General features: G+C 47.2%; 1 protein-coding gene across 1 annotated transcript in view; it reads left to right on the top strand.

Moving 5' to 3' along the window:
* Positions 1-4,409: 4,409 nt before the first annotated feature.
* Positions 4,410-13,018, top strand: part of RASSF4 (Ras association domain family member 4) — a 436,165-nt gene continuing 427,556 nt past the window's right edge. Inside the window, exon 1 of the mRNA XM_082268429.1 lies at positions 4,410-4,531. The gene's annotated coding sequence lies outside the window, so the exon portion shown is untranslated. The remainder of the gene's footprint in view (positions 4,532-13,018) is intronic.

Genomic DNA, 13,018 nt, shown 5'->3' with positions numbered 1-13,018 from the left:
CTTACCTATACATACACACGAGATGTACTTACCTATACATACACACGAGATGTACTTACCTATACATACACACGAGATGTACTTACCTATACATACACACGAGCTGTACTTACCTATATATACACACGAGATGTACTTACCTATACATACACACGAGATGTACTTACCTATACATACACATGAGATGTACTTACCTATACATACACACGAGATGTACTTACCTATACATACACACGAGATGTACTTACCTATACATACACACGAGATGTACTTACCTATACATACACACGAGCTGTACTTACCTATATATACACGAGCTGTACTTACCTATACATACACACGAGCTGTACTTACCTATACATACACGAGCTGTACTTACCTATACATACACACGAGATGTACTTACCTATACATACACACGAGCTGTACTTACCTATACATACACACGAGCTGTACTTACCTATATATACACGAGCTGTACTTACCTATACATACACACGAGATGTACTTACCTATACATACACACGAGCTGTACTTACCTATACATACACGAGCTGTACTTACCTATACATACACACGAGATGTACTTACCTATACATACACACGAGCTGTACTTACCTATATATACACGAGCTGTACTTACCTATACATACACACGAGATGTACTTACCTATACATACACACGAGCTGTACTTACCTATATATACACGAGCTGTACTTACCTATACATACACACGAGATGTACTTACCTATACATACACACGAGCTGTACTTACCTATATATACACGAGCTGTACTTACCTATACATACACACGAGATGTACTTACCTATACATACACACGAGCTGTACTTACCTATATATACACGAGCTGTACTTACCTATACATACACACGAGATGTACTTACCTATACATACACACGAGATGTACTTACCTATACATACACACGAGATGTACTTACCTATACATACACACGAGCTGTACTTACCTATATATACACGAGCTGTACTTACCTATACATACACACGAGCTGTACTTACCTATATATACACACGAGATGTACTTACCTATACATACACACGAGCTGTACTTACCTATACATACACGAGCTGTACTTACCTATACATACACACGAGATGTACTTACCTATACATACACACGAGCTGTACTTACCTATACATACACACGAGATGTACTTACCTATACATACACACGAGATGTACTTACCTATACATACACACGAGCTGTACTTACCTATATATACACGAGCTGTACTTACCTATACATACACACGAGATGTACTTACCTATACATACACACGAGCTGTACTTACCTATATATACACGAGCTGTACTTACCTATACATACACACGAGATGTACTTACCTATACATACACACGAGCTGTACTTACCTATATATACACGAGCTGTACTTACCTATACATACACACGAGATGTACTTACCTATACATACACACGAGATGTACTTACCTATACATACACACGAGATGTACTTACCTATACATACACACGAGCTGTACTTACCTATATATACACGAGCTGTACTTACCTATACATACACACGAGCTGTACTTACCTATACATACACACGAGATGTACTTACCTATACATACACACGAGCTGTACTTACCTATACATACACGAGCTGTACTTACCTATACATACACACGAGATGTACTTACCTATACATACACACGAGCTGTACTTACCTATACATACACACGAGATGTACTTACCTATACATACACACGAGCTGTACTTACCTATACATACACGAGCTGTACTTACCTATACATACACACGAGATGTACTTACCTATACATACACACGAGATGTACTTACCTATACATACACACGAGATGTACTTACCTATACATACACACGAGATGTACTTACCTATACATACACACGAGCTGTACTTACCTATATATACACGAGCTGTACTTACCTATACATACACACGAGATGTACTTACCTATACATACACACGAGCTGTACTTACCTATACATACACACGAGATGTACTTACCTATACATACACACGAGATGTACTTACCTATACATACACACGAGCTGTACTTACCTATATATACACGAGCTGTACTTACCTATACATACACACGAGATGTACTTACCTATACATACACACGAGCTGTACTTACCTATATATACACACGAGCTGTACTTACCTATACATACACACGAGATGTACTTACCTATACATACACACGAGCTGTACTTACCTATACATACACACGAGATGTACTTACCTATACATACACACGAGCTGTAGTTACCTATATATACACGAGCTGTACTTACCTATACATACACACGAGCTGTACTTACCTATACATACACACGAGCTGTACTTACCTATACATACACACGAGCTGTAGTTACCTATATATACACGAGCTGTACTTACCTATACATACACACGAGCTGTACTTACCTATACATACACACGAGCTGTACTTACCTATACATACAAATAACAAAAACGTGATGCGCCAGAAGTGCACCAAATAACTCTTATGGTGATAATATAAAAATATATAAATAAAGTCCACAAAGAAATCCACTGTGATCGTGCTCGAATCCAATGAAATGTGTATCAGTGTCCAAGTGTCCAAATAAAAGATTCAATCTCGTGGGAAATAAACACCAATATGTGAAATCCCTCCACCTGATAGATTGGCCTCTCACCTCAATATGGGACCCAAACGGGCCAGCATAAGCATGTATGAGGGTATTGGACTCCTAGGATGACTCTGCAGCCTCTCACCTCCGGAGGTCATAGGACATGTGATTAAAGATATAAAGGCAAAATATAGTGCTCTCCGCTTGTAAAATTGTTAGGCTTTATTGAGATAAATGAAAATCCACTCACATGTAAAGGGCACTCAGCCGTGCCTGCTAATATGGCAAGTGATAGATCGTTCCACCAGAGAGATGCTCAGCGTCGGCCACGCAAGCTCCGCCCCCCTATACGCGTTACGTCGAGCGTATGGCTCCAATGACTTCCTCGGTAGCATGGAGCTTAATGGGGATTTTTTTTTTTTACATCACTGCAGTGATGTAAAGCCCACACTGCATTGAAGGGGGCACGCACGCTGGTCTCTGCATTGATTGGGGGGCACGCTGTGGCGCTCTGCATTGATTGGGGGGCACGCTGTGGCGCTCTGCATTGATTGAGGGGCACGCTGTGGCGCTCTGCATTAATTAGGGGCATGCTGTGGCACTCTGCATTGATTGGGGGGCACGCTGTGGCGCTCTGCATTGATTGAGGGGCACGCTGTGGCGCTCTGCATTGATTGAGGGGCACGCTGTGGCGCTCTGCATTGATTGGGGGGGCACGCTGTGGCGCTCTGCAATGACTGGGGACAATGCTGTGGCGCTCTGCAATGATTGGGGACAATGCTGTGGCGCTCTGCATTGATTGGGGGCAATGCTGTGGCGCTCTGCAATGACTGGGGACAATGCTGTGGCGCTCTGCAATGATTGGGGACAATGCTGAGGTGCTCTGCAATGATTAGGGACAATGCTGTGGCACTCTGCACTGATTGGGGGCAATGCTGTGGCACTCTGCAATGATTGGGGGCAATGCTGTGGTGCTCTGCAATGATTGGGGGCAATGGTGTGGCGCTCTGCAATGATTGGGGGCAATGCTGTGGCATTCTGCATTGATTAGGGGGCATGCTGTGGCACTCTGCATTGATTGGGGGCACGCTGTGACATTCTGCATTGATTGGGGGGCACACTGTGGCATTCTGCATTGATTGGGGGCACACTGTGGCACTCTGCATTGATTGGGGGGCACGCTGTGACATTCTGCATTGATTAGGGGGCACGCTGTGACACTCTGCATTGATTGGGGGCACGCTGTGACATTCTGCATTGATTGGGGGGCATGCTGTGACATTCTGCATTGATTGGGGGGCATGCTGTGGCACTCTGCATTGATTGGGGGCACGCTGTGACATTCTGCTTTGATTGGGGGGCATGCTGTGGCACTCTGCATTGATTTGGGGCACGCTGTGGCATTTTGCATTGATTGGGGGGGCATGCTGTGGCACTCTTCATTGATTGGGGGCACGCTGGTCACTCATTTTTCCCCAAATTTTGAGCACCAGCCGCCACTGCACATACTGCCGAACGGAAATGTATTTTCTCCACAGGCAGTGACTTCCCAGCCACACACAGAGCCGGAGAGGATCGATCTCATTCTCACTCTGCACATTGTACTCCTCTGATTGGCAGCGAACCTCCGTTTCCATAGACACCCAGCTGTGCGGACAATCCTCTCCTCTCACAATACTCAGGCTCCGACTTTCACGCGCTTCTATTGGTCGCGGTCACCCAGGCGGCGAAGGCTGATTGGCTGAGCCGGAAAAAATATGTTCACAATCACAATTAGGAAGATACAGGGTATCCATTTCATCTCCTGGCAGCACTGTTCATCGTCCGACAGGTGAGAGAACCGAGAGAGCCGGGCTGTGCAAGGAAGGTACGGCCACAGAGCATGGAAGCTCACTTCATTACACATTTCTCCTATTTATTCCACATATCTCCTTCTATTCATTCCACATATCTCCTTCTATTCATTGCACATATCTCCTTCTATTCATTGCACATATCTCCTTCTATTCATTCCACATATCTCCTTCTATTCATTGCACATATCTCCTTCTATTCATTGCACATATCTCCTTCTATTCATTGCACATATCTCCTTCTATTCATTGCACATATCTCCTTCTATTCATTGCACATACATACATACATACACATTGCACATACATAGCGCTCACCGCTCAGGAAGTGTGCATTCATTATACAGATGGAAGCTGTTTCTAGTCCTTAGTCTGGGCATAGAGGGAGTCATTTGTAAGTTGGTATTTGTAGGAATGTGTTCTCCTAATAAGTGTCTGTCACTGTAACACTGTGTATAAGAGTAGTTTTGTAGTATAAATACTGAGGTATATGGGTACTGGGTATGGGTACTGTGAGGTATATGGGTACTGTGTATATGGGTACTGTGTATATGGGTACTGTGTATATGGGTACTGTGTATATGGGTACTGTGTATATGGGTACTGGGTACTGTGTATATGGGTACTGTGAGGTATAAATGTGTATTTAACTCCCACTTTGCCCGCCATGTGTGGTTACAGCCCGGAACGCACACTGTCAGCGCTGTGGGCCGCACACCCTCAATCACGCGGGTGCCAAATTGGCAGCAGTGTCCGTACAGCCAATGCTTTCCAATTGACATGAATAGGACTGGCGGCATGAGGAACACCTGTCACCCCCACGCAGGGCTGGCCCAAGACATTGTGCTGCCTGGGTCCAAAAATGAAATGCTGCCCCACCCCCCCAAAAAAAAAATCACGCCCACCAAAAGGCCAACACAATTTTATTTTATATCATGATAATTAAAACTCAAATTCAATGTATCAGGAGGTCAAATTTATATGCAACAGCACCTTGTCTACATACTAGGGATAGACCGATACCAATATTTTGGTCACAACGTATCGGTATCGGCCGATATGGGCCGATATTCTGCACATTCAATCACACTTCCAATGCAGAGTGACCAGTGCCCCCATCCAATGCAGAGTGACCAGTGCCCCCATTCAATGCAGAGTGACCAGTGCCCCCATCCAATGCAGAGTGACCAGTGCCCCCATCCAATGCAGAGTGACCAGTGCCCCCATTCAATGCAGAGTGACCAGTACCCCCCATCCAATACAGAGTGACCAGTACCCCCATCCAATGCAGAGTTACCAGTGCCCCCATCCAATGCAGAGTGACCAGTGCCCCCATCCAATGCAGAGTGACCAGTGCCCCCATTCAATGCAGAGTGAACAGTGCCCCCATTCAATGCAGAGTGACCAGTGCCCCCATTCAATGCAGAGTGACCAGTACCCCCCATCCAATACAGAGTGACCAGTACCCCCATCCAATGCAGAGTTACCAGTGCCCCCATCCAATGCAGAGTGACCAGTGCCCCCATCCAATGCAGAGTGACCAGTGCCCCCATCCAATGCAGAGTGAACAGTGCCCCCATCCAATGCAGAGTGACCAGTACCCCCCATCCAATACAGAGTGACCAGTACCCCCCATCCAATACAGAGTGACCAGTACCCCCATCAATGCAGAGTGGCCAGTGCCCCCCATCAATGCAGAGTGACCAGTGCCCCCCATCAATGCAGAGTGACTAGTGCCCTCTACCAATGCAGAGTGACCAGCGTGCCCCCATCCAATGCAGAGTGACCAGTGACCCCATCCAATGCAGAGTGACCAGTGCCCCCATCAATGCAGAGTGACCAGTGCCCCCATCAATGCAGAGTGACCAGTGCCCCCTACTAATGCAGAGTGACCAGTGCCCCCATCCAATGCAGAGTGACCAGTGCCCCCATCCAATGCAGAGTGACCAGTGCCCCCATCCAATGCAGAGTGACCAGTGCCCCCTACCAATGCAGAGTGACCAGTGCCCCCTACCAATGCAGAGTGACCAGTGCCCCCTACCAATGCAGAGTGACCAGTGCCCCCTACCAATGCAGAGTGACCAGTGCCCCCATCCAATGCAGAGTGACCAGTGCCCCCATCAATGCAGAGTGATTAGTGCCCTCATCAATGCAGAATGACCAGTGCCCTCATCAATGCAGAATGACCAGTGCCCCCATCCAATGCAGTGTGACCAGTGCCCCCTACCAATGCAGAGTGACCAGTGCCCCCATCCAATGCAGAGTGACCAGTGCCCCCATCAATGCAGAGTGATTAACGCCCTCATCAATGCAGAGTGACCAGTGACCCCATCCAATGTAGAGTGACCAGTGCCCCCATCAATGCAGAGTGATTAGTGCCCCATCAATGCAGAGTGACCAGTGCCCCCCCCCCCCCGTGATGTTTGTACATATAGGTAAGCCTATAATAAGGCTTACCTATAGGTACTGCAAATATCTCCCAAACGTGCACCGTTTAGGAGATATTTACATTGCATGCAGCTGATGACGTCATTGGCGCATGCGCTCTGAAGGAACGGCCGATGTATATTGTGTGCAATAAAATTCACTAAAGTGTATTTTTTCCCAAAATATTGAATTTAAAAAAACCACTGTGCAAATACCGTGTGACATAAAAAATTGCAACACCTATCATTTTATTCTGTAGGGCCTCTACTCAAAAATTTGACCGGGGGTTTAGCCCCAAGTGGGCCCCCAAAAAGCCCCATTTCTCATATTGCTTATTTAGAATTATTAGCCCGAGTCTCAAGGCCTGGGGTTGGCTGGGAACTCGGGGCTACATTACTCAGCAGTGTAACATCTATCCAGCACATCCAGTAATTGGTGGGCAAGCCGGGGACGGTACCTTTATCCTGTGCATAGACAATCATCCACTGGTCGGGGAGGAAGGTGGCAGGGGGCGGGACAAATTGTAACTACTGTATGTGCACCCACAGCATTGTATAATAAACCTGAATTATACACCGCTGTGGGAACACATACAGAAGTTACATATGGTCCCGCCCCCTGCCACCTTCCTCCCCGGCCAGCAATGTATACACGCTGGCTGTTTGTCTATGCACTGGACAAAGGGGGGGGGAGCCCTGCATATCGGCCCCACCCATCCCCAACATCAGAGCTTCGATTTGACAGCTCCAATCACTCTGCCCACCAATCCCTGGCTGTGCTGGATAAATGTTACACTGCTGCATGTCCTGCTATAGGCTGCACTTATTTATTATCCATCTGATCAGTGGCGTAGCGTGGGGGGTGCAGGGGGGGCCGGCCGCACCGGGCGCAACATTTGGGGGGGCGCATCCCACGTCAGTGTCACTCTAGCAAACTTTAAAAATTCTTCCTAGCGTGTCACTTCAGCCCCTGCTATCTTCAGGCTAAACGATGGCCGGTCGGCGCCCTGTGATTGGGCCAACATTGTCATGTGCGGCAGCGGGGCTGGCCAGTGGCAGAGCCCCGCCTCACTTCTGGAGCCCGCCTTGCCGTCTTCTAAGTCAGCCCTGCATGTGCCTCCGTCCCGCCTCCTCTAAGCTCTCACAATCCTCCCCGACCCGCCCCCTGTAAGGGCTCGATGACACGGTGGTGTCCTCTGTGTAGACGGCAGTGTAGTGGGCAGTGTAGTGTAGTGGGCAGTGTAGTGTAGTGGGCAGTGTAGTGGTCAGGTAGGAATCAGGTAGGTCATTGTAAGGGTCAGTGTCATGGACAGGTAGGTCAGTGTAGTGGCCAGTACAGGAATCAGGTATGTTAGCGTAGTGGACTGGTAGGTCAGTATAGGAATCAGGCTGGTCAGTACTATTGTAGGAAAGGACTCGGGGAGTACTAAAAGTCCGCATGTTAGGGGGCGCAAATTACTTGCCTTGCCCCGGGCGCTGACAATCCACGCTACGCCACTGCATCTGATGCTGCCATTCTTTCCTTAGGTCCTGTATGCTGCTAATTAAGATATTAAGATAAGTGTGCTGTGTTTAACTAATTGGTGTCTTTGCAGTTTAACTAATTCCTGAACCTTGCACTCTGTACAATGCACTCCTGAACCTTGCACTCTGTACAATGCATTCCTGAACCTTGCACTCTATACAATGCACTCCTGAACCTTGCACTCTGTACAATGCATTCCTGAACCTTGCACTCTATACAATGCACTCCTGAACCTTGCACTCTGTACAACGCACTCCTGAACTTTACACTCTGTACAATGCGTTCCTGAACCTTGCACTCTATACAATGCACTCCTGAACCTTACACTCTGTACAATGCACTCCTGAACCTTACACTCTGTACAATGCACTCCTGAACCTTCTACTCTGTACAATGCACTCCTGAACCTTGCACTCTGTACAATGCACTCCTGAACTTTACACTCTGTACAATGCATTCCTGAACCTTGCACTCTATACAATGCACTCCTGAACCTTACACTCTGTACAGTGCATTCCTGAACCTTACACTCTGTACAATGCATTCCTGAACCTTGCACTCTGTACAATGCATTCCTGAACCTTGCACTCTGTACAATGCACTCCTGAACTTTACACTCTGTACAATGCATTCCTGAACCTTGCACTCTATACAATGCACTCCTGAACCTTACACTCTGTACAATGCACTCCTGAACTTTACACTCTGTACAATGCATTCCTGAACCTTACACTCTGTACAGCGCATTCCTGAACCTTGCACTCTGTACAGCGCATTCCTGAACCTTGCACTCTGTACAGCGCATTCCTGAATCTTGCACTCTGTACAACGCATTCCTGAATCTTGCACTCTGTACAATGCATTCTTGAACCTTGCACTCTGTACAATGCATTCCTGAACCTTGCAGTCTGTACAACGCATTCCTGAACCTTGCACTCTGACATGTACAACCCATTTCTGAACCTTGCACTCTGTACAATGCACTCCTGAACTTTGCACTCTGTACAACACATTCCTGAACCTTGCTGTCTGTACGATGCACTCCTGAACCTTGCACTGTGTAAAACGCATTCCTGAACCCTGCACTCTGTATAAAATGCACCCCTGAATCTTGCTCTCTGTACAAAACGCAATTTTGAATCCACACTTAGCGTAATGCACTCTTCCACAGTTTGTGCAAAACTATTTGTAATGAAAGCTTTTTATTCTTTATTTTTTTTTTAAATTATTGTACTGAGGTTTGTGTCCTTGAGACTCCAGCTTGTGGCACAGCAATCAAAGATTTTTTTATAAGTAAAAGGAAGCATGGTTTTTGTAAGCATTTGGCCACACCCATTTTGCCACGCTACGCACGCCACAGGTCACTTCCTCCCTCACGTGTCTCAAGGACCACCTAGCAACCAATCACCTGCTGGTCAACTTTTAAAGTTAACTCTGGCAACTCCCGCTCTCTATTCAGCGCAGGTGTTTCTCTCCAGTTCTGCTTCTGCCCTGCTCTGCTCTCCTGTGTCTCCCCCTCTGCATGCCTGAATAAGGTAGGAGGGGGCAAAGCTGTGTGTGTGTGTGGGGGGGGGGGGCTGTGTAATGTAAAGGTGTCCAACGGTGTGGGGGGCTGTGTAATGTAAAGTGGTCCAGAGGTGTGGGGGGCTATGTAATGCAAAAGGGTTCCAGAGGGGTGGGGGGGGGTACCATGTAATGTGAAGGGGTTCAAAGGTATGGGGGGCCCTGTGTAATGTAAAAGGGTCCAAAGGTGCAGAGCTGTGTAAAGTAAAGGGGTGTGGGGGGCACTGTGTAATGTAAAGGGGTCCAGAAGTGTAGGGGGACCCTGTGTAATGTAAAGGGGTGAGGTGTGGAGGGAGCTGTGTAATGTAAAGGGGTCCAGAGGTGTTGGGGGGTGGGGCTGTGTAATGTAAAGGAGTCCAGAGGTGTGGGAGGAGGGCTGTGTAATGTAAAGCTGCCTAGAGGTGTGGGGGGGGCTATGTAATGCAAAAGGGGTCCAGAGTTGTGTGTGGGGGGCACTATGTAATGTAAAGGGGTCTAGAGGTGTGGGGGGGGGGCCTGTTTTAATGTAAAGTGGTCCATAGGTGTGGTGTGGGGGGCCTGTGTAATGTAAAGGGGTCCATAGATGTGGGGGGCTGTGTAATGTAAAGGGGTATGGTAGGGCACTGTGTAATGTAAAGGGGTCCAGAGGTGTAGGGGGGCTGTGTAATGTAAAGGGGTAAGGTGTTGGGGGTCTGTGTAATGTAAAGGGGTCCAGAGGTGTTGGGGGGGGGCTGTGTAATGTAAAGGGGTCCAGAGGTGTTGGGGGGGGCTGTGTAATGTAAAGGGGTCCAGAGGTGTTGGGGGGGGGGCTGTGTAATGTAAAGGGGTCCAGAGGTGTTGGGGGGGCTGTGTAATGTAAAGGGGTCCAGAGGTGTTGGGGGGGGCTGTGTAATGTAAAGGGGTCCAGAGGTGTTGGGGGGGCTGTGTAATGTTAAGGGGTCCAGAGGTGTTGGGGGGGGCTGTGTAATTTAAGGGGGTCCAGAGGTGTCGCCCCCATCAAATGCTATAATTGGTGTTAAACTCACCTTTAACCCAGCGCCTAGCAAAGCTCCCTGGCACTGATCTTCACGCTCCTTCTGATGTTGGAAGGGGGCATTATGGGATCAAAATTACCTTTGGGCTGAAGCCCCTGGTCTTTTTCCCACCTAGCCACACCCCTGGTTGTACATTACACATATATGTCTGAAATGATCAGAAATCCATATAAATGACTACCCATATGAAGATATGGATGATGCCTGCATACCTCATGCCTAATTTGACCTATCTTTAACGGATGGCCAATCTTTTCTGGCAAGCCTTGCATGGTATCACCGGGTGGAGGATTGGATTAACAGCACATCTTTATCTAGCGATTTAAGTCATACAATCACCTGTATACTTATCACCTTTGGACTGCTCTTTCATTTTGTGGTTTTGGTGTTTATGGGATCTTTTATATTTCCATTATTCATATATGTCAATCTGTTATTGTCACTTTTTTTACATGTGGATGTTTGCGCAGCATTTTTTTGTTTTATTGTAATTCTTACACTATGTTTATATCACGTACTATGTTGCAGCTTTGTCTTTATAAATAGCATGTTTATAGCAATAGCGCGGTTTACACTTTAAACTCCTGAATATACAGTATCTCACAAAGTGCCGCCATTCTTTCCTCAGGTCCTGTATGCTGCTAACTAAGATTTTAAGATAAGTGTGCTTTGTTTAACTAATTGGTGTCTTTGCAGCTTAACTAATTCCTGAACCTTACACTCTGTACAAAGCACTCCTTAACCTTGCACTCTGTACAATGCATTCCTGAACCTTGCACTCTGTACAATGCATTCCTGAACCTTGCACTCTGTACAATGCATTCCTGAACCTTACACTTTGTACAACGCACTCCTGAACCTTGCACTCTGTACGTAACGCACTCCTGAACCTTGCACTCTGAACAACGCACTCCTGAACCTTGCACTCTGTACAACGCACTCCTGAACCTTGCACTCTGTACAACGCACTCCTGAACCTTGCACTCTGTGCAACGCATTCCTGAACCTTGCACTCTGTACAATGCATTACTGAACCTTGCACTCTGTACAATGCACTCCTGAACCTTGCACTCTGTACAACGCACTCCTGAACCTTGCACTCTGTACAACGCACTCCTGAACCTTGCACTCTGTACGTAACGCACTCCTGAGCCTTGCACTCTGTACGTAACGCACTCCTGAACCTTGCACTCTGTACAACGCACTCATGAACCTTGCACTCTGTACAATGCAATCCTGAACCTTGCACTCTGTACAATGCACTCCTGAACCTTGCACTCTGTGCAACGCATTCCTGAACCTTGCACTCTGTACAATGCATTACTGAACCTTGCGCTCTGTACAATGCACTCCTGAACCTTGCACTCTGTACAATGCACTCCTGAACCTTGCACTCTGTATAAAATGCACCCCTGAATCTTGCTCTCTGTACACAACACTCTCTTGAATCCTTCCACACTTAGCGTAACGCACTCTTCCACAGTTTGTGCAAAACCATTTGTAACGGAAGCTTTTTATTCATTTTTTAATTGTAAAAGGAAGCGTGTTTTTTTTTAAGCATTTGGCCACACCCATTTTGCCATGCTATGCACACCACAGGTCACTTCCTCCCTCAAGTGTCTCAAGGACCACCTAGCAACCAATCACCTGCTGGTTAACTTGTAAAGTTAACTCTGGCAACTCCTGCTCACTATTCAGCGCAGGTGTTTTTCTCTCCAGTTCTGCTTCTGTCCTGCTCCCTGCTCTGCTCTCCTGTGTCTCCCCCTCTGCATGCCTGAATAAGGTAGGAGGGGGCAGAGCTGTGTGTGTGGGGGGGGGGGGCTGTGTAATGTAAAGGTGTCCAACGGTGTGGGGGACTGTGTAATGTAAAGGGGTCCAGGGGTGTGGTAGGGGAGCTGTGTAATGTAAAGGGGTCCAGAGGTGTGGGGGCTATGTAATACAAAAGGGGTCCAGAGGTTTGGGGGGACCTGTGTA

The sequence above is a fragment of the Pelophylax lessonae genome, assembly GCF_965119305.1.
Source record: "Pelophylax lessonae genome assembly, chromosome: 9".
Taxonomy (NCBI): Eukaryota; Metazoa; Chordata; class Amphibia; order Anura; family Ranidae; genus Pelophylax; species Pelophylax lessonae.
Note: the sequence above shows the minus strand (reverse complement) of the source record. Positions and strands in the feature narration are given on the sequence as shown.